Consider the following 22,930-nt stretch of genomic DNA (forward strand, 5'->3'; position numbering starts at 1 on the left):
AGATTTATTTTTGTGCTAGTCGCATTCCACACTCTTTCCCCCGCCCCACCCCTATGAAGGAAGCTGCTCGCTCACCTCCTGACATAGCTGAGAACCCCTATGGGGATGCATGTTTCCATGGGTAATAGCAGGGGAGCAATAATGTAACCAGCCTAGTGAGATCACCCTCATCTTCCGGAACCCAACCCCCCGCGGGGCTGTGCTTTCGTTACTGCATTCAAGGGGCTTTCACGCTGGCTCCTGTTGCTTCCTTTGCCTTGGACACGGTGCCAAAGCAGCGTGCCTACTGCATTCCAGCCAGGGCCACGGTGCAAATCGCTCCCCACCCACCGGGGAACAAGCTGCTCTCCCGGTATGGTTTCAGACACACAGGACAGGAGGGAATCTTGCTTCAGTTCTCATGTGCGAGCAGCTGGGCTGAAGCTGCTTGTACAAATCCTGGAGTCCTGCCCTCGCGTTTGCAGGAGCAGAGTGAATGCATGACTTGGAGGGAATAGAAGTTTGGCCTTCACTGGACCTGGCAGTGATTGCTCCCCACATGATGGCAGTCACACTGGTCAGGGTCTATTCCCTTCCAGCTCCTGATCCTCTCTCCCCTCGTATGCCCTCTTCCCAGAAGGGCAAGATCCTGACAGCCAGGGATCCAACGTGATTGTGCAGGAAACCTTGAGCTGTAGCAGCATCCCAGGAGTGGCACAAATGACTCCTGGTTGGTAATGCCACTGATCTCCTCCAGGTAACACCTGTGATATCTCCGAGACATTTCCGTCCTTCGCAATTAAACTGTTGCGCTCTATGGATGTTGCTTCCAAGAAGGCAGAATCCTAGAACGACGCTTTCCTCCTTCCGCCTGGCTTTGCCAATGTGGTTACTGCGTAAAAAGATGCAGACGCAGTGATGGGAACGTAGCCGCATTGGGCAAGAGCCCAGAGGTTCCTGGCTCTCTTCCAAGTCAGGTTGTGCTATGGTCTGGAATGCGAGGCCCAAGGCATCGCTGGCAAAGGACTGGATAGAATTGCACACAATACGAAGCACATGTACGGCAAACAAAGCTGCTCAAGTCATCTTCTCTGAGGGGTAATCTCCATGTTCCTAAAGAATGAAAACGTTTCTTCCACTCCTCACCCCTTCGTACGACTCCAGTCTGGAGCTGACCTCCCCTCTGCCTCTGACATACTGGGTTTGGGATAGAGGAACAATTACAACCCTGGAACTTTTAGTTGCATTGCTACTATCTCCCCGGCAAGTCGCTGCAGAGAGGGCTACCAGCCAGGCCTGCTCTGAAGGGAGCTGTGCTAGGATTAAGAGAGTGGTTCAGCTTCCAGTCACAGTCATGCTCTCTGCTGAGACTGGCTTTGAGAGCAGGTTTCTCAAGAGCGGTGTTGTGTGGCAGAAGTGTGCTGAGGTTCCAGGCAAGGATCAGCGCTTCTTGGGCAAGGTGCAGGCTGCACAAGAGATGGCTGGACAACGTGCTTGATTTTCTGTGTGAATTTTTAAAAGAAATTCTTGGGAAATGGTCAACTTTGATAACCATCTTTTCAGGGTCTAAGTAGCCAAAAAAACCCTAATTTTTGGTTTTCTTCAAAAGCATTTTTCCTTCTTTGCTGCAACGTTCCCCATCAAATTTACACGTAAATTGGAATTTTCTCAGGAAAGTTTCTTTTGTTACATCTGTGGTCAGCTCTGCTGTGTGTACATATCATGAAGGGAGTGAGGCCTCTAGAACACCAGAGACAGGCAGATACAATACGCGGGCGGGGGAAGCAGAGGAAACCATCAGGTAACTGTAAGACTAATGAACAGATGTCACTCATCCAGTAGGAGCTGATCTGTGGACAATAGCTCATTTCACATAAGCTACGATGCAGTGGTAGCAACCTACCTGAGCAGGGAGTGAAAGGTCACTCTCCTACCCGACTCAGGCACACCAGTACGAGATCTAAATGAAAGTTATGGGCTCCTATTTCCTTCCAGCCCCTTCAACAGAAGGTGAAAAGGGCCCCCTTGATGTACACATTGAGCCTCTCTAATCCAGCACTCTCTCGTCCCACAACATCTATAATCCGGCATGAGTTTAGTTAGCCTGTTGACCACTAATCATGGTGTGGCCAACTTTCCCATGGAACCATAAAGTTTGTTTCCAGCCACCAGTCCTGGCTCTCAGTGTTCTGTGCTGTTATTTAGCTGTAATTTACCTCAACTGTCTTCTAAGAGCCCGGTACGCAGTGGCAGTGTCGGTAATGTGTTAGGCAATATTGACCTCCCATGGTCCAGCAAATTCTCTCATTCAGCATTGCACAGATCTCAAGGGCGCCGGACAAGGGAGGTTCAACCTGTACAAAAAGTGGGTGGGGCGTTATGTGGGTCCCAGAGCATGCCCACCCAGCTCTTCTCTGGCATGCCATGCAGCCTTTGGTAAATGACGTCCACCTCAACAGGCCTTATTCTCTGCTCACACATGCCGGTGTCACACTGGGATCCCGCCTTTGATTATAATGCAGCTTCCTCCAGTCCTTGCAAGAAGAAAAGCTACAAATTCACACCAACACCTGCCCATTTTCCTAGAGTCCTGGCAGCCAAATTCTTTCCACCACTTGCCGAAAACCTCAGTGAGGAGCTCCAGGAGCTGCTCTGTTTGTCTGTAAAATAGGGCAGAACATTTGCCTGAGGGGTGTATTGGGAGGATGAATTCATTTGGGGCTCACCTTGAGGAGCATGAGTTGCTAGATGGGGCAAGGCCCAAAGGATTTTCCTTGCTAACCCGACTGTCCTCTACGCCCACTGTATTGACTTAGCCCCCATCCTTCGGCCCTTGTGTGACACTCTGAGCGCATAGCCACTCTGAATCCCTCCTTCTCCTTACAAAGGAGGTAAGATGTTAGAATTATTCAAGAGCCATTTGCAACTGGAGCTGGACCATCGCTCTCCCCAATGCAGAGGTTCCCAAGGAGGGTTCCGGACCCCCCTGGGGAGCCACAAGCAGATTTCAGGGGGGCCTGCCAGACAGGGCCAGTGTTTGATTCGCTAGGACCAGGGCTGAAACCCAAAGCCCAACTGCATAGGGCTGAAGCCCAGGGTTCCCAGCCTTGTCACCTGGGGCTGAAGCCAAAGCCTGAGCAACTTCACTTTGAAGGAACCCTTGGGCAATTACCCTGCTTGCTACCTCTGCATCCCTGAATGCCGGCCCTGGTTCTTGTAGCACTCATGGGCCGTGGGTAATAGCCTGTCAATGGGGCTTTATTTTAATGTTGTATCACAATCATTTATCCAAAGCACCAACCCAGAGCTCAAAGCACTGCTGTGATCACCCTGCACGCAAGCGGAACGTGCTGGATCAGAAAGATGTTCTAGCAAACTTCTCCCTGTGCTTGTGTGCCAATGCTCCAGTCAGCAGCTTTGTCCAGGCTGGGGTACACCTCAGGAAAGCCTGAGCGGTTCCCTTACTGCCCTGGGGTTCACACTTACCATTGGCAGCACTCCTGGGGCTTGGCTCTGCCAGCCAGCGCTCTTCCTCCAAGGGCGTTTCCCCCATCTTGTCCCCCTCTCCCAGATGCTCACTCCCAGCTTTGCACCTTCATCTTCAAGCCTTGGCCCTCTGGCTGGGTCACTGAAGCCCCCCCATTCCTGGAAATCCAAAGTGCATCTGGACCTGCTGTCTGGCTGCCATCTCCAGCGTCCTGTGCCACCAGCCAATGGCAGGTAGGGGAACCCAAGCTCATCCCCTACACTGGGTGCCAAACCAGGGACCCTATAACATGCAGCTAAGAACTGTCTCTTCCCTGCAGTGTCTCTGGGCTTCTCACTGGCATCCCCCCTCTCTGGGTTTGCCTGCCTCTTACTCCCACAATTCAGCTTTTCTCAGCCTTTCTAACCAACAACTCCCTCTGTCCACGGTCCTTCCGCAGCTGAGCCTACTCTCAGTGAGTTCCCTGCTCCCTGCCTCCTCCTCCAGATGCAGTTTGTGGAATTAATTGGCTTGTCTGGATCCCTAAGCCCCCTTCAATCACCACATCCAGTCCCATCATCCCCCTTCCTCTGTACCTCACTTTTTATCTCACTGCACATCAGACCCTTTGTAACTTGTTATTGACTGTTGTAGCACAGCTGGGCTTCTCGCCGTACTCGACACGAGGAAATTATCTCTAACGTGTTCATAGATTCCAAGGCCAGCAGGTCTGACCTCCTGTAGAACACAGGCTGGAGAAATGCCCCAACAGAATTGCTAGAGCAGAGCATTTTTAGAAACACATCCTTCCTCGACTGAGGAGTTGTCAGAGAGGAAAGGTCCACCTAAACCCTCGAGAAGTTGCTCCAAGTGCTTACCTGGGGTCCCTACTTATGGCCTGCTCCAAGTCCCAGTGAAGTCAGCAGGAAGACTGCAAATACGTTTCTATGTGCCTACTACAGGTTGGAGGCGATCTACTCTGGAACGCACTGTTTGTGCTGGTTAGGGCTCTTAATGGACCACAACCTATGAGGAGAGGCTGAGGGATTTGGCCTTGTTTAGTTTACAGAAGAGAAGACTGAGGGGTGATTTAATAGCAGCCTTCAGCATCCTGAAGGGGAGCTCTAAAGAGGATGTTCTCAGTGGTGGCAGATGGCAGAACTAGGAGCAATGGTCTGAAGTTACAGAAGGAAAGGAGTAGGTTGGATATTCGGAAAAACTGCTTCCCCAAGAAGGTGCTGAAGCATTGGAATGCGTTGCCTAGGGAGGTGGTGGATTCTCCATACCTCGAGGTTTTTAAGTCCCAGGTTGACAAGGTCCTGGCTGGGATGACTTAGTGGGGGTTGATCCATCTTGCAGCAGGGGGCTGGACTAGATGACCTCCTCACCTCCTGAGGTCCCTTCCAGACCTATGATTCTATGAACAGTTGCAAAGTGCCCATGGGAACGGCTAAACCGGACAGGGACCCCAGGCGTCAATGCTGGCTGTCATATCAGTTCACCCTCCTGTCTCTCCGGGCTCCTGAGCAGCCCAGCTCGCAGGTAGCAGGGGGTTCCCCGGGGTTCCACACCACTCAGATGGCTCAGTTGGGATACTTCTTAAAAGTTCCATTTGGTCGTTCCGAAATGGAATCTTTTTGAGAGTGTCCCCCCCGTAAAACACTTCACTCGGTCACCTTTGGGTTCCAATCCGGAACCGAAAAAGCTCTCTGAAACGCAGCGTTTCCCATGAGGTGGACGTTCCAGCTCCTGCCATGTGCCAAGCTGAGTGCATCACACCTCCAAGACAGGCCGACTTCGGCACAGTGACAAACCCATGGCAGCAACGCCTGACCCCCCAAAACAGGCTTTAATGGGGCTGAATCAGGCCCTTGGCGTCTGTAGGAACAGGGTCTTGGATGATGGGCTCAGTGAGGCAAGGAACTTGGTCTTTAATCTTCCTACACAGCCCTGTACATGCCTATGGGGCACACGTGACTGTTCAGGACTGTTTACACCTGGCTAATAACGATATAAACCTGTCACACAACGACGACTCTGCTCTAAAGCAAGGATGGGTGACCCTGCATTGCGGGTGGGCTGCAGGAGTGTCCCATCTTCACCTCTGAGCCCCAGGCCCACTGGGGTGCCACCTGTGGCTCTGCAGCCACCCTCCCCCACACCCATCTCACACACAGGAGCACCCCACATACCTGCTCCATCCCTTCCCCCCTAGCACTTCTGGAACACGCAAATCACCCGATTCATGCTCCGTCCTCTCCCCCCCAGAGTTGGAGCACTGTGAACAGCTGATGCCAGTGGGCCGCCAGCCGCGATAGAGGGCAGTAAGCAACCTGCTGAGCCGCTGGAAACTGAGAATTTACGATGCCATGGATCAGTTGTCTGTTGGCAGTTTGCAAAGTGCTTATAAGTGGAACCTGAGTGTACAGTGAATGTTACAGAACAAAGAGGTCAAATTCCGTCCTATTCATGGGCATGATGACCAGAACAACCTGCAGGTGTTTTACTGTTACAGAGCAGGGCCCAGGCTATAATTCCAAATCTGCATCAAGAATCAAGCCTCCCAACATTCGTGGTGGGCTTGGATCCAGCATTCTAAGCTGGGTCTGTCCCTGCACAGTATCTGCCTGGATTGCTTCACAGAAGCTTCTGCATTCTTTGGATCAGTTTGTGGATGTTTCAATCTGGTCTGATTGCACAGACATCTGATGAGACTTACTCACAAGTTACTCATCGACCGCGCACTCATAGGTGATGAGCTCAACCCTCTTCTGAAATCTAACTCAATGAAACAGCTGCAATGTATCCCGAGTGAAAAACCTGGGCTGAAGTCAAACTCTTGTACCCTGTGGTTTGCCTTAAAAAGCAACATTTGCAGGAAGGAATTTCCTCAGCTGAAAGCTGGAAAAAATAGTTGTAACTACTGAATGCTCAGGATCCCTTTTTTATTGCCAGAGTGAAAAACCAACTGCTCCTTCAAGGACAGTACAAGCGGTAACCCTGTTTTGTCATCATCTGTTGAGTCCCTGGTCAGCCAAACCTCTAATTCAGCAAGCTGTCTAGATCCAGGATGTACGTCAAGCATGCAAGATGTTCCACTGGCGGCTACGTGAGCCTACTCAAAGTTAAGCCAGTGCTTTAGCATCTGGGTGAATCAGGGTTGAAACCAGTTGCTAAAATAGTAGAAATAATAGTACAGGTTGAACTTCTCTCGTCCGGTGCCAGGCAAGAGAATTTGCTGGACCATGGGAGGTTAATATTGTCTAGCACCTCACCAACACTTCCACTGCTTACTGGGCTCTTAGAAGACATTTAGGGGTAAACCACAGCCGAATAACAGCACAGAACCCTGAGAACCAGGACTGGAAACTGTAACAAACTTTATGAGACCACGGAAAACTTGGCCACCCCCGCAATAAGCAGCCATCTGGCTAACTAAAATCATGCCAGGATATAGATATTTCTAGACAAGAGAGTTCCAGATTAGAGAGGTTCAACCTGTAATGTGATAGATACAATTTAGTGGCCACTGTTTCGCATACAACTAACTTGTAAAAGGGTATCAACGGTATCTTCTAGTGAATGCACTGAGACCAGAGTTCAAAACTGGCCTCCAACACTGGGCTTGCATTTTTACACACACACTAATAAGCATGCATTTAAACGCCTGATTTCACATGTTTCAATGGGAATTGTGCGCATAATTTGGGCAGATCTCCATTTCCCCCTTGTGCAGGCACACAAAGCTCTTTGCCTAAATGAGTATGTGAGATGGATTGACCCCGTGTCTGAAAGCCCCACATCTTTTGAAGATATTGGGATTCAAACTGACTTTGCTGCTGAGCCCAGAACACTGAAATGGATTGAACCAAAACTCCAGCCCTGAAATCTGGGCTCAGATTCAGATCAAGCCCATGTCCACCCAAAGTTTTCTCACCACACTGCAAGTGCAAGACAGAAGCCTGGAATGAGATTCTGAAAACTGATGCCCCGGGCTAACTTCATTCCTTCTTCCATCCCTACTGTAACTACACAGAAGTCCAGTAAGTTGGATTTAATTTATTGTGTCTAGTAGATCACTATTCCCCTCCCTGTCTTCTCCTCTGTCACTCCCCAACCTTTCCCTTCAAACCAAACGTCCAATGTACTTCCATTAAAAAGTGGCCCAAAATACAGCTTCCCTTCTAGAAGAGAGAATTTTTATTCATTTGCTCCTTCACAGATTCCACTTCCTCCTACAGGCAAGTGTGCTCTAAGGGCATGTCTGTACTTCTGGGAAGATGAACCAAGTCAGGATCGGGGTTGATCTTCCAGAGTTCGATTTTGCACATCTGGTAAAGACATGCAAAATCCATCTGTCTGGGGTCCTCAGGTGAGTCCTGTACTTCTTGCTATTGTGAGGAGTAAGGGAGGTCAATGGAAAAAATGCTCCTGTCGATGTTCCTTAGTGAGGATAGTCAGATAAGTCGATTTCCAATATGTCGATTGTAGCTATGCAATTGCTGTAGCTAGAATTCTGGATCTGAAATGGACTTATTTTCTGAGCATAGACCAAGCCTGAGTTCTTATCATTGAAGAAGTTATTGCAAACTCTGGAGCGTTTTCTATGCCTAAGGTACATACATCTTATGGAGGGAATCTGGAAAAGTCACTGTATCATGTCCAGTGAGTGCCTCAGACCCAATGTAAAATGCATAGCATCCCTCACCCTCATATCCCTTCTGGCTTGCTATTTTGCTGCTGTAATACAAGAAGGTTCTGGTCAGTGGTAAAAGGTGTACCGTACAATTTGAAGGATATATAAAACTGCAAGTGTTTCCTGTGGTTGCTGGGGAACCTTGGAGAAGAACTCACTGAAACGAGAACTCTCTGCTTTTCTTCTCCGAAAGAGCTCGTAACATGATGAAACCCAAAGAAATATGACAGATGTGCATTCACAGCATGCCAGATCTTGGCTCCATGGAAACCCGCTCCCATTGACTCTAATGGGAGTGGGACTTGGACCCAACAGAAAAGAATTATTAGGTGGTTTCCATTAGTATGAAATGATAGTCACTGCATTACATCTAACAAAGACTGAGAAGCGTTCTCCCCTGGCCCACCCCCGTACAACAGCAACGTTGCTCTTTTCATCTCTAGATCTCAGAGCACTTGAAAGAAGGTCAGTATCACTGTCCCGTTTTCCTGTGGCCCAGAGGTGAACCAATTTACCACCCAGTCAAACAGCAGATCAGTTGCAGAGCTGGGAGTATTACAGCAGTCCCATGCCAGTTGTATCACATATAAGGGGGCTTGTTCCGCGTCAACAACATAAATGTTCACCCCAAGCCCGGTTGAAGAAAAGCCTTAGAACAGGACCCACAGATAACCATAGGCTTTGAGCAGCCTGCAAAGCCAGTGTTAGAAATGGGGACAGAAAGCTGGATTCCACCAGAGATTCCCCAGTGTGGGCCTCAGCTACCATGGTGGAACACATAAGGCTGCAGCTGGGTCTTCGAACGCAGGTCGCAGGTCTTGTAGAGTGTCGGTCACTAGCGCGAACACGCTGAGTTTGCATCCGGACCTGCACTCTGCCTGGCTGTCCGTTATGGCTGACCCTCGCTCTGTGCAAGAGGTGGAGGCTATCTTCCACCCCAGCTGCGGCCCCTGGAAGGGAAGTGCCCCACGGAAGGTGCGACTGCAATCCAACCTACAGATGAGTAAATCCAACCTGGAGCTCATTTTCAATGGCTGTGCTCAGATGCAGCAGAACCACCGGAAGGTTCATCTGTAAGAGCTCATGCAGGTTGCACCTCCCTCATCCGGCGCCCTGGGGACCTGCGTGGTCTCAGATGAGGGAATTTGCTGGATGAAGGGAGGTTCCCCTGGCTCGGGCCACTCAGTCTGCTGCTCCTCCCTGCTGCCAGCTCCACTTTTGCCCTCCCCCTCCCATCTCCAGCCCTGTGACTCCCTTACCTCCTACTCAGACCTGGGGCTGACACCAGCCACCCATGCTCGGGCTGCTGGCCGTGGAGGCTGGCTCCAGGCCAGCTGCAGGACAGCCCTGCAGGCGCCGCTGCTGGCTCCAGCCCTGGCCCCATGAGTGCCGGATGCAGCACTGGCCCTGGCCCCCCACAGGTGCTGGATATGGCTGGGCTCCAGCCCCGACTGGGCTGCCAGTGCTGTCATGACCAGGCTGCCAGCTCAGCCCTGTGGAAGCCGGCTCCAGCCCTGCCCAGGGCCCAGGCTCTGGCCACGGCCCAGCCACCAGATCTGGCTGTGGCCCTGGCTGGACTGCAAGTGCAGGTTCTGGACAAGGCCATGGCCATTACCCCATGGGCACTGGTGTGAGCCCCAACCCCACGGGCACTGCTGATGCAGCCCTGGCTCTGGTGCTGCGGCAGCTGGCTTCAGCCCTGGCCAGTGACCCCAGCCAGTGCATTGGCATAGCCGACGTCCAGCAGGCACCAAGGTCATCCCCATCCAGGCTGCTAGTGTGGCCCCAGCCTCTCCGGGAGACATTCTTCAGCTGGAGACACTAGGCTCCTCTGCCCAGGGTGGCTGGGCTCCAGGTAGCCCTCCCCCAATAGACTCCCAACCCAGGTTTTTGGTCCAGTAACATCCACGGTCATGCCAGATGACCAGTGTGGCTGGACAAGAGAATTCCAGTTTTGGGAGGCTGAACCTGTAATTGTCCATGCACCGGTTATTGGCATATCTAAAATAACGTGTATGCGAATACAGAAGGGCCAAATGAAGAGCCTCATTAGAAAGTTGTCCTTATGTTACTGTCTGCTGAAGGAATCCGACTTGAAGTAGAAAACTCAAGTACATCCATTAGCTCCTGACACACAATTAAAGTAAGATGATGTCCAGCCTTGATTGACCCTGGTGCTGTACGCAGATATCATCAATATGTTGTGAAGATGGCGGAGCAGCTTCCTTTTATGGCCAGAGGCGCCACTGGAGATGTTCAAAATGTGACGTTGCCTCCTAAATCCATGTTTCAGTGTCTGAAAACATGGCCTTGCCTTGAAGGTGCTGGGCTCTTTTAAACGCATGGGCACTTTTTTTTTTATAGGTGCCTAAACTAGTCACCCATTTTGTAATATCTTGACTTACAGATCTCTAGTGGATCCTACAGAGAGGAGGGGAATAACATGGACTGTGTCACCAGGAGTAATGGGATGAAGTAAGCACGTTGCCTGCATACAAAACAGAATCCTAATTGTGTGAGCTGCGACACTGTGGACTCCCAGAGGAAGTGGCCCAAGCGTGAGTCATAGTAAGGTGGTTTGGGCAAAGCCCTGGAAAATATTGCAGTATGTCCTAGTCCACATGGGATGCTGACATGACCTAACTGGCCAGTTCATGTCTCCTGATCTCACCCCTGAATACCAACGGACTTACGGATACAATGTTCTCCTCACCACACAGGGGCTGGTTTTACTTCTGCAAATCAACAGATCCATGAGCAAGAAACTGCCTGGGTTTTACTTGCACACAAGTCTGGACTTGGTGCGGGGGGGGGGGTGAAGCATTTGGGGCAGGGCCGAGGATGAGGGGCTTGGAGTGCAGGAGGTGGTCCTGTGTTGAGAGGGCTCAGGGTGGGGGCCTTTGACCAGGGGCTGCCCAGGTGAGCGTGGGGAGCGAGGGGAAGAGAGAGAAAACAAACCAGCTTCACCACACGGCTGACTCCTCCCCTCCTCAAACCTTGTATTACAAAATAGGCCAGTCACAGTCACTTCCCAGGGTTGCTGGTTGGACTTCCTCAAGAGAAGCCAGCAGCTTTTATTGACTGACAGCCAAGGTGGGTCATGAAAGAATGGGAGCAGTGGGGCTTGAGTGCTGCTCTTTAGTGCTCCAGAAGGCATTACCTGCTGTAAGGAACGCAGTCTTGCGGCTTCCCAGGGGCATGCATAGGGAATTGCCCACTTCATCCTCTGTAGAGTCCCTCTTGTTGTAGGATGACATGGGCAAACCATAGCTTCCACCAAACAACTGCACTGAACTGCCATAAAGAAAGAGCAGCAGAGACCAACCAAACAGACAAAGCAAACATGGAGCCTCCATGTAAACTACTAAAAATCAAGGGACAGCAGCATATTTTCAAAGCTGTATTAAGTCAATAGTTAATTGTAAGCTTTCGAAGAACGGTCGTAATGTTTTGGTCAGAGTTATGAACATATGAACTCCATTCCCAAGGTGTTTGTCACTCAGGTGCTATGGTACTAGTTTATTGACTTTGCCTGGTTCTCTCTAATTCTGGTGCGTTGGTCTGTGGATTCCCAGAGCATTGGTGTTCATGTGCTAATTCCTGGCAAAGGGAGGATAAGGTCACAAATGGTTTTTAATGGTTAATAGCCCCACTTAGAGAAAACGGTTTGAGGGAAAATTATGGGCAAACACACAAAAAAAATCTGGCAGGAAAGATGGAGAGGAACCAAGAGTACTTGAGACTGGTTTCCAGCTGCAAGATACATCACTCCAGGCTTGTCTGTACTACATGGAAGATTGATCAGTTAGGGTCAATCTTCTGGGGTTCAACCCAGTAGAGGTGTGTGAAATCGATCTATCTGGGGTTGGCAGTCGACCCCTGTACACCTCGATAGCATGAGGAGTAAGGGGGATCGACAGGAGAATTCCTGTGAAGACAGACAGGTAAGTCGATTGCAGATAAGTTGATTCTAGCTACACAACTGCCATAGCTAGAATTGCGTATCCACAGTCAACTTACCTGCCTAGTGTAGACCAAGCCGCAGAGTAGTACTAGCATCACTCTTTGGGTCTGCATAAACCAAATTCACACAGGCCGCAGAAGAACGTCAGGGAATGAATCTGAGTCAAAGTCCCTGCTACAACCTTCCTGTGTACCTTTAGACTAGCCACCGGATCTCAATTCTTCATCAGAGAAATGGAGGAGATAGTGCTTCCCTACCACACAGGACATGAGCAGTGTACCTTAAAGATTACATGATGCTCAGATACCCAGGTAGTTAGGGCTGTGTGCATCTGAGATAGAGAGCTGCTCTCTGATATTTAAACCTGGATCTTTAGGAGGTTTACCTACGAGCTTAGCGGTCAACTTCATTTTATACCACAACATCCATTCACTCTATATGGGCTTCTAAAAATAAAATCGCAATAGTATTTCTGGCCGAGTGTAAATACACAAAGGTACAAAGAGAGATAACAGACTCCTGACTTCTTGCTATCTTCCTTCACTGATTCCCCACAGATCATGGTTACAGCCATTGTATGACCCTGTTTAACCAGGTGTACTGGGATAAAATTGTATTTAGAGATATTTATTCTTAAATTTCCCTGCAGGCCAGTAGCTGCAAGAAAAATTTCCAAGGGAAGTGATAGCTCTAAACTAGACAAAAACACTGAAAACTAAGGCAATGATGATATAGAAAACATTCTAGCAGTGTAATAGGAAAGACAGAGCCTGTCCATGGCACTTACAAATCCAGCACTGCTTGGAGTTCCCCCGTCAGAGCTGTGCGACTAGCAGAATGTTTTGGTAATTCTGAAAAAGAACAATACAAAAAAACCCAGTCTGAGTTGAACCGAAAACCATGTTAAAATGTTCAGTCGCTCAAAAACGCCAAAAAAAAATGTGTTTTGAGTCAAATGAAACATTCTATCTTGTCTGAAACAAAACTTTTCAGCTTAGAGGGTTTTTTAAAAATATATTTGAAGGGAATTAAAAAAATATTGTTTCAAAGGGAACATTAAACCCTGTTCTGTTTTGTTTTCTTTAGTCAAAACAAACTGTTTAGACTCTTTCAGAAGCTTAGGCACAAGCACGAACGGTTTGGTGAAATGGACATGACTTTGCAAAACGTTTTGCTGTTGTCAAAAACACATCTTTTACCAAAAGCGTCATCCAAAAATTTGCACACAGCTCTTCCTCAAATTTCCTTCCCCTCAAGAGAAGCAGAAACTTAAGCTGAGCCTAACGCTGATATTAAGGTTACAAGGGCTACGTCTACACGTGAAGCCTACATCGAAGTAGCCTATTTCGATGTGGCGACATCGAAATAGGCTATTTCGATGAATAACGTCTACACGTCCTCCAGGGCTGGCAACGTCGATGTTCAACATCGACGTTGCGCGGCACCACATCGAAATAGGCGCAGCGAGGGAACGTCTACACGGCACAGTAGCACACATCGAAATAAGGGTGCCAGGCACAGCTGCAGACAGGGTCACAGGGCGGACTCAACAGCCAGCCGCTCCCTTAAAGGGCCCCTCCCAGACACACATGCACTAAACAGCACAAGATCCACAGAGCCGACAACGAGTTGCAGACCCTGTGCCTGCAGCATGGATCCCCCGCTGCAGCAGCAGCAGCCAGAAGCCCTGGGCTAAGGGCTGCTGCACACGGTGACCACAGAGCCCCGCACGGGCTGGAGAGACAGCATCTCTCAACCCCTCAGCTGATGGCTGCCATGGAGGACCCCACAATTTCGACGTTGCGGGACGCAGATCGTCTACACGGTCCCTACTTCGACGTTGAACGTCGAAGTAGGGCGCTATTCCGATCCCCTCATGAGGTTAGCGACTTCGACGTCTCACCGCCTAACGTCGAAGTTAACATCGAAATAGCGCCCGACGCGTGTAGCCGCGACGGGCGCTATTTCGAAGTTAGTGCCGCTACTTCGAAGTAGCGTGCACGTGTAGACGCAGCCAAGGACACTGGTGAGGTCTGCAGGAGACCATTATGCCAGGCCTGCTGATGGACAATTTGACCTAGCAGAATCTGTCCTGTTTCTACAATGTTTAGGAGTCAACTGTGGGATAAATGGTTTGATACTTAGCAACTGAAGTTGCTACTTTCTAATCATAACTTCATTAACTCCCAACATAACACAGAGACATTCTCCTTTTAATGTTTATTTATTGATTCACATGGTTACACACTATTGCTTCTAGCAGCCATAAGACAGAAGCCGTTTGTGGTATGAAAGCTCATGACCTAGTAATTTGTTAGTCTCTGAGGTGCTAGGACTGCTTGTTATTTGTGAAGCTAGAGTAACACAGCTACCTCTCTGCGACCAGGTGATCAACTTTGCGTTAAATCATAGCTGCTGCCTTGTAATTGTAATTAGCCCCCTTCATAAAAATCACTGCTTGTGGACATGTGAGGGGGCGGGAGGGTCCGTTATGCATTCTGAATGGTTTGCTTTGCAAACTGTTCAGATCAACAGATACCCGGATTTCATCCCTTGGTGTCACACAGAGAGTTTCAACACCAGTCACCCTTCATTCTGAAATCTCTCCTGTTGGCCTCAGCTTCACAGCACTAGAGTACGCCCATCTCTCCAGTCCTTTTCACCCTTCTGTCCCAAATCACCGAGGATTACTGCACAGAACACATCTGTTTCCGCTTTTGTACACTGCAGTCAAACATTCTGACTTGCCACTGAGAAACAAAACAAGTTTATATACCAATAACTTGTCTTGCTTTCTTAATTTCCTCTTACAACACATTGGCCCACTGTAACAAACAACCATCAACTAGATTTGAATCATTCCCCTACCTGGTGTCTGAGGACTCGGTTGAAGAACCTCAGCTTGGGACATGTTCTTGTGACCTTTTATACTTTCGAAACTGAAAGGAAATCAAGGCCTTGGGTCAATCTATCATTGATTCCACTCAATGTAGTTGAATATTATTGATCAGGATGATTCCTGCCTATTCTAATTCCCAGGATCTGGACAGCCAATTTCCCTTGGAGTAAAGCCTCCATAATTTTGTTTCAATTGGTAAATCAAGTCATTTCAACAATGTCCACAGTGGTTGCTGGGTCATAGACACAAGGCTAGTCAAAAAGCTGCCACAGGAGATAGTGAGATCCATTTCATCAGGGAACAATAAGAAATTACAGGAGCAGATAGCAGTCCAAATGGCTTTGTGTGTTGCTGGGTCCAGTTTACCACAATACTTGTAACTTTGACACCCAGTGTTGTCTCATCCAAGTCAACTGGTTAGTTAAAATTACATATCTTGCTGAATCAGGACATGCATTAGGAGCACCCACTTGCATCCAATCCATTTCAGGGAATAAGATGAGGCAGTGAACTTCTTCATCTGGTCTCACCATGAAGGGGATGATCAGTCCAGCTTCCTAGCTCCCAGCTTAGAGCTGGACATGGACATGCAGGTACCATGCATCTAATGTCACTCAGACGGAGATGCGTTTAATATAACCGTGGGGATTTCTCCATACAAACCAACTCAAAACTACGATACTACTTTCCTGGTTTGTAGAATTCTGCATACAACCCAAAGGTGGGTAGTCCAGCCATTATGCACATAGGGCTGACTCACTGACCTCCGATGAATAAGCTATGTGCAGCAGAGAATAACGTAGCAGGCACCTTGGGAATCTAGATGGAGGAACCTCTAGATGGTGCATGTCACTGACAATTTGCTGACGGGGTGATATTCTAGCTAGCTACCCACCCGCTACCTGTGCTGCTCATGGGGCTCCATTACTGCACCGTCTGAGATCCTCACAGTGTAATGTATTTGTTCCCATCACACCACTGGATGCTAGGGCAGTACTTTTATCCCCATTTTACAGATCATAGAATGCTAGGGCTGGAAGAGACCTCAGGGATTGAGTCCAGACCCCTGCCCAAAGCCTACACTAAAAGGATGGGCCAGTTAGTGTAAGAATTTGCCCTTTCCCAAGCTCCCATAGGAAGCCTGGGTCTGAATTTGGGTCTCCTGAGAGCAGACCAAATAGACCTGTAGAGCCTCAGAAATCTGTGGATATCCACGTTATATCCAGAGGTATGCGCATCAATGGATGTGGAGGGGATCCACATGAAATCTAATTTTGGAGCACCTGGAAGAGGGGAAAGTGATCAAAAGTACCCAATGTGGATTCACCAGGAGCAAGTCCTGCCTGACCAATCTGATTAGCTTCAATGATGAGGTAACAGGATCTGAACATGGGGAAGTCAGTGGATGTGATATACCTTGACTTCAGCAAAGCTTTTGATACGGTCTCCCACAACATTCTTGTCCATAAGTTAAGGAAATATGGATTGGCTTCTTAGACTATAAGATGGATAGAAAGCTGGCTTGATGGTTGGGCCCAATGGATAGTGGTCAATGGCTCAATATCTGGATGGCGGTTGGTTTCAAGCAGAGTGCTGTAAGGCTCGGTTCTGGGGCTGGTGTTGTTCAACATCTTTATTAATGACCTGGATGGGGGACTGGATTGCACCCTTAGCAAGTCTGCAGATGACACAAAACTAGGGGGAGAGGTAGATACATTGGAGGGTAGAGAGAGAATCCAGAGGGACCTGGATAAATTGGAGAACTGGGCCAAAAGAAAACTGATGCGGTTCAATAAGGAGAAGTGTAGAGTCCTGTACCTGGGGTGGAAGAATCCCAAGCACTGTTATAGGCTGGGGACCGACTGGCTCAGCAGCAGTACGACAGAAAGGGACCTAGGGGTTATGGTGGATGAAAGGCTGGATCTGAGTAAACAGTGTGCCCTTGTAGCCAAGAAGGCTAACGGCATACTGGGGTGCATTAGGAGGAGCATTCCGAGCAGATCTAGAGAAGTAGTTGTTCCCCTCTATTTGGCACTGGTGAGTTTTGGACCCCCCAGTATAGAAAGGATGTGGATGTACTGGAGCAGGTTCAGCGGAGGTCAACAAAAATGATTAAGGGTCTGGAGCACAATACCTATGAGGGATTTGGGCTTGTTTAGTTTGCAGAAGAGAAGACTTAAGGGTGATTTAATAGCAGCCTTCAACTTCCTGAAGAGGAGCTCTAAAGAGGAGGGTCAGAAACTGTTTTCACTGGTGTCAGATGGCAGAACAAGTAGTAATGGTCTGAAGTTGAAGAGGAAGAGGTGTAGGTTAGATATTAGGAAAAACTACTTCACCAGGCGGGTGACGAAGCATTGGAATGCTTTGCCTAGAGAGGTGGTGGATTCTCCATCCCTCAAGGTTTTTAAGTCCCGGCTTGACAAGATCCTGGCTGAGATGACCTAGTGGGGGTTGATCCTGCTTGAAGCAGGGGCTGGACTAGATGACCTCCTGATGTCCCTTCCAGCCATATGATTCTATATCCGGGGCTCATTTTTTCAGACACAGAGGTGGCTGTGGATACAAATGTATCTGCAGGGCTCTATGAACTTGGATGAAAAAAATTCTATATCTAGGGCAGGCCCTCTGAGAGGTCCAGAGAGGCCCAGGCACTTTCCATCTTTTCAGGCACCTAGCCATAATAAACATTAAAAAAAAAGAATGACACAAGAAAACAAAATAGGACACGAGAAAAGTGAGACATAATTTGAATTTTTTTACTTAACAAATGATTTTCTAGCCTTTTTATCAGCTGCCAAAAACTAACAAGAGTCTAAATTTGAGGCTCCCTTAAATCTTGAGGCCAAGGCCAAATGGCCCTCCTGACGCCCCTTCGGGTTGGCCCTGATCTAGGGTCTTAACTTTAGGCCCCCGTCATTTGAAAAGATTGGCCTTTGCTCATAATATCTTCTCCTCAGTATCGCTGTCTCTGAATGGAAGCAGTGACACCCCCCTTCCAGAGCTGTTGGCAGGATTAATGTTTATGAAGCAGTTTGAGGTCGTCAGAAGAAAGACACTTCAGTAAGTGGTGAGTTGTCGTACTACAGGCTGGACCTCCCCTGATCTGGCACCCCTGGAGTGGTCCTGAACTGGGAAATTTTCTGGACCAGGGGAGGTCGTGGCTCCTCTTCTGTCTGCCAGTGCATCAGCTTACTCCCAGGGCCCAGCCTCAGCCACTGGGCTCTGATCCACACTGGGGAGGGCTCCTGGCTGCTACTCCAGCTATGGGTTCCCACCATGGCCAGGGCTCACAGCTGAAGCTTGCTGCCTGCCAGTGGTCTGTCCCTGGAGAGGTCTGTCCCAGCCGCTCCCAGCTTCCCTGCCACCAGCCCAGACCAGTGGGGGCTTTCTGGCTATGGTCAGCTTCCCTCCACAGGCCGGGCTGCAGCTGATGCTCCTATCTGCCGGGGTTCTCAGGTCCTGCTGGCTGAGAGTCCTGGATCTCAGTGGTTGCACTGGTTTTGTTGTTGAAGTTAACAATGCTTTACTGTTAAAAGTAGGTTTGACCTGAGCTATCACCCCCTTCTCACAACCCCATCCCAAACCACAGTAGGTTACAGCATTGAATCCATCTGTTTCCTGTTTCATACACTGAGATTGCACAGTGCCACCAAACAGCCTGGCTTGCCATCTGTGAGCAAATGATTGCGCTCACAAGCAGCTTGTGTGTCCTAATTTGTGCCTCGCCTCTGCAGCAATCAGCTGTAAACTTCCCTTGAACTCAGTTTCCCAACGCGGCGGGTTAGGCCGCTGCCAGAAAAAGCCATAATTCGGAGAAGTTTCTATGTCCCTTCTTTTATTTTTTAGTACTACCAAGAGACCTCAGAACGTAGACTTCGTTTAAGTCAGAGGTGAGGGCGTGTGTTCTCCCAGGGTGGTGGCCCTTTGGGAATTGTAGAGCTACCCAACTCTGTTCACAAGATGATCTATTACCTACAGAGCCCTTCGAAGATACCCAGAGTGTTTTACAGACACAATGGGATAATAAGTGGCTCTCTGGAGAACGGACATATTTATAAACAATACCCGTATTTAAATGGATCTTAACCTGTGAGATCCAGACTAGCGTGACCCAGGGTATGTTGAGTAGTAACAGAGAGGCAGCGGTGTTAGTCTATACTCCAACAAAACAAAGCAGCAGCAATGTAGCACTTTAAAGACTAACAACTTGATTTATTCACTTCTTCAGACCCACTTCTTCAAATCAATTTAATTTCCAATACAGACTGACATTTGTAAGTGCAGAGGACCAAAATGAAAAAAAAATCGCAATAAAAACCGACAAATCAAATAGGATTGAAGGACGTGGGTGAGAGATGGGGAGATGTTAATTGTCCTGTCTGAGATAATTACGAGCATCAAAGGAAGGGAAGCTGTCCTTGTAACGCGCGAGGTAGTTGATGTCTCTGTTCATACCACGCATTAATGTGTCGAATTTTAATATGTAGCTGAACTCACAAATCTCACATCATGACTCAGAAGATCAACCTGGTCAGGGCTGATCTTCCAGGATTCGAATAAGCGCACCTAGTGGCGGCGCATGAAATCAAACTTTTCAGCCTCGCCGGTCGACCCCTGTACACCTCAATATCACGAGGAGTAAGGGAGGTCAATGGGAGAGTTTCCCTCACTGACCTCCCTCGGGGAGGGCAGCCACATAAGTCAATTGTAGATAAGTCAATTCCAGCTACGCAATTGCTGGAATTGCACAGCTGGAATTGAGTATTTACAATCAACCGGTGTAGACCTGTCCTGAAAGACTTTTTGCAGACAGGTCATCAATTCATGCCCGCAGAGCTCGGAGCATCCTATGCCCTATACCCTGATCCAGGCACAGACAGAAACTGATGTCCTCCTATGAAAGCCAGCTCAGGAGCCAGATCCATGAGTTAAACTTTGGTCTTGGTCTCTGGCAGAGACACATCTGCAAATGGTTTTGCAGCAGACAACGGGCTCTGTTTCCTTTCCCCACTCTGTTTGGCGCTGTGATGGTTTTGAAAGAGACTATATGCCCCACACCCACCCTTTTCCCAACCACATTTGCAGTGTTTAAGCATTTCCTGTAAAGAAAAACTTTGATTCCTCCTGCACTCCCATCCATGCTCCCTTGGGCCCAGGATAGGGGCCTGAGAACTTCAGCACCCCTTGGTTTTCTATTATCACCCCAGTCGGAGGATGCATTTCCGGAGGCTGTATCACATCTCCCAGGAGGGTGGGGGGGGTGCTGTGTTGCCATTAATTTCTAAAGAAACAGAAGTTTAGAAAAAGCCCCTCTCGGCATGGTGTGTATTTTGTCTACGTCAGTCAGGAAACACAGCAGACACGTCTCACCAACAGCTTCTGCCCTGCCTCTCTGTTGTTCCAGCTTCAGTTTGGATCTCCCAGGCATGGGAGAGAGGCTTTTTGCAATCCCAGCAGAAATCCTTCTCCATTATTTATCTGATAGGCTAAAGGCTTTGAAGGCCTGTTTTGGGAAAGAACCGTAACAGCTCATAACTCAGACTCAGCTGAAAGGGTGAGTGTCTCTCTTCCGAGAGAGGGATGTTTTTTTTTCTCCTTTTGCCATGAAGCAGTGTGGTGTTTTCCACCAAATTCAAGAGCCAAATGCAGCCAGGGCGCCACAGGTCTGTTTTCTTGGCTGGGATATGAGCTGAGGCTGCATTAGGGTCTTTTTTCAGTTTATATGATGGTATTTCCTTTTCTGTCCTCAGATGCTTATGCTTGGTACATGCCGTCACTGGGAAAAAGCAATTTTTCCAAGTCACAACAGCAACTGTCTGCTAAAATGCAGAGGGACATGTTGCCTGGCGCAGGGAAGAACACAGCATGGCAATACTGCACAAAATGGGTCAGAGGGACTTTGAAGCAAGGAAAAGCTGGAATAGGGTAGATAGTTCTGCGCCACTGCCTGGCTATTTTCTTCCTCTTCACATCAACCATGGGCATTTATGCATGGAAAAAGCATTGGACTGTAACAGAGATGTGATACACAGGAAGGCTGGGAAGAGACTGCCCTTTGTGGCGATAAAAATCAGTGGGACAAATTGCCATGACACGGATCAAGGTTGCAAAAGGTGACCTGCCCATCCTCTTGACTCCGCACATTGCCTGGCACAACACTGCTGTAATCCCAACTGGGACCTTCGGGTGTTATTACAATGATACAAGGCAGGGTTGGTCTACCTGGACTCCACTGTCTCCGGCTGAAAGACACTAATCAAGGGTCTAAGCTGTTCACACTGGCACTGTTCACACTTGTGGCTCATTGCTCCATACCTGTAGCATTGCCGTCTTCCGCCTCATGCTCCACAGGAGCAAGACTCCTGGCTGTTGACTCAAGCAGCTCTGGTGACACCTCAGCATGACCACCGAGCAAACAGAAGTCCAGCCTGGCTACACCTTTCTCCATATCATTTCACCTGTCTCTGGCAGACGGAAGTGGTTCAGCTTGCACCCTTAGTTAATCAATCTCTCAAACTCTTTATGCAACCTCTCAAACACATTGCACATGTCATATAGCTCTTTGATGATTTCATTCATCTCCAAGACCAGGAATCCATCCAGTCTTCAAATTAGATTTCCACCCTCACTGGGAGAGCAACAAAAAAAAAAAAAAAAAAAATCAGGGAGCTGTGTGCGCTGCTCCCACGTGGCTCTGAGTCCTGGCTTTGAGTGCCTGAGGGAATGCTCCCATGGGCTAGCGCACCAAGTTGCCACTGACCTACTGGAGACTCTCTGCTGAGTAGAATTTGTAGCGGGAACCTTAAATACAACGCATACGCAGGTCCTGCAGCTTCTTAGGGGTCAGCCTTCCACAAGCGAGTGATGGTTCTGGGGGGGTATTGTCCTTAATGCTAGGGGTGGGCTTGTTTACATAGCAAGTTGTGGACAAGTGCTCACTTAAAACTAATTAACTGCTTCAAATCGGCTGCTAACACCACTTATTTTTCACTCATAACACCATGATCGCTCAGAATTTCCCATAGCTCAGTTGGCGAAACGACTGCTACATTGAGAGGGTTTCATTTTATTTATGAGCTATACGACCTTTTCTGGTTTTTTTCTCCTTTTTCACCATGTCCAAATCAAACAGCCATCCCCAAATTCTGGTTCTGCTCCCAGTGTGCTCGCTCTCAACTTTATGTTGCATATTTCACAAAAGTTTTTTTTTTTTCTGCGCAGCATTCATTGCTGAAATAAATTGAGTTAGGAATTTGAGCAAAGCTTGTTAAGTACAGAAATGGAGATAATGGCCGTGCGGTACAGACCAGCTGACATGCTAAGTCTTGTGAAAAGAAAACAAATTGCTGAGGCTGTAAACAAATGCTTCCTGCACACAACACCAGAGATAGCAACGTGTATTAGATTGATGTCAACATTCTGAAAGCCATGGTGTTCTGGGAGGATTTGTTGTAGTTTAAATCTTCCATGCAGTCACGAGGCTCGCACCATGGGCAATGTATACATATCCACATAACTCCTCAGAAAACATTTTATCTAATGGATACAGAACTAGGCTAGGACTCAGAAAACCCAGGTTCTTTTACCAGCTCTGACACTGGCCTACAGGCTGACATTGATTGTCACTTTACTGTTCTATAAATGAGGGGAAAAATGATATTGACATTCATTCATACCCTGAGATGTGCCCATTCGGGCTACGAGAATTTAAGTTTACAAGCAGCTTGATTAAGGACCACTACTTTGCCTTATGAGGCATTTACTCGAGTTTACGAGTGCCTCAGCAGGACGCGGACACCCTGCAGCTGGAGAAAGTCAGCCCATCCTGGCCCCGTCCCTGCCGCTCGCTCCTCGGGCGGCTAGGTGGCCGCCACCACCCTCCCTGCACAGCTGTGCCACAGGCGCTGCTCACCACCTGGCGGCGGT

The sequence above is a fragment of the Carettochelys insculpta genome, chromosome 8, assembly GCF_033958435.1.
Source record: "Carettochelys insculpta isolate YL-2023 chromosome 8, ASM3395843v1, whole genome shotgun sequence".
NCBI lineage: Eukaryota > Metazoa > Chordata > Testudines > Carettochelyidae > Carettochelys > Carettochelys insculpta.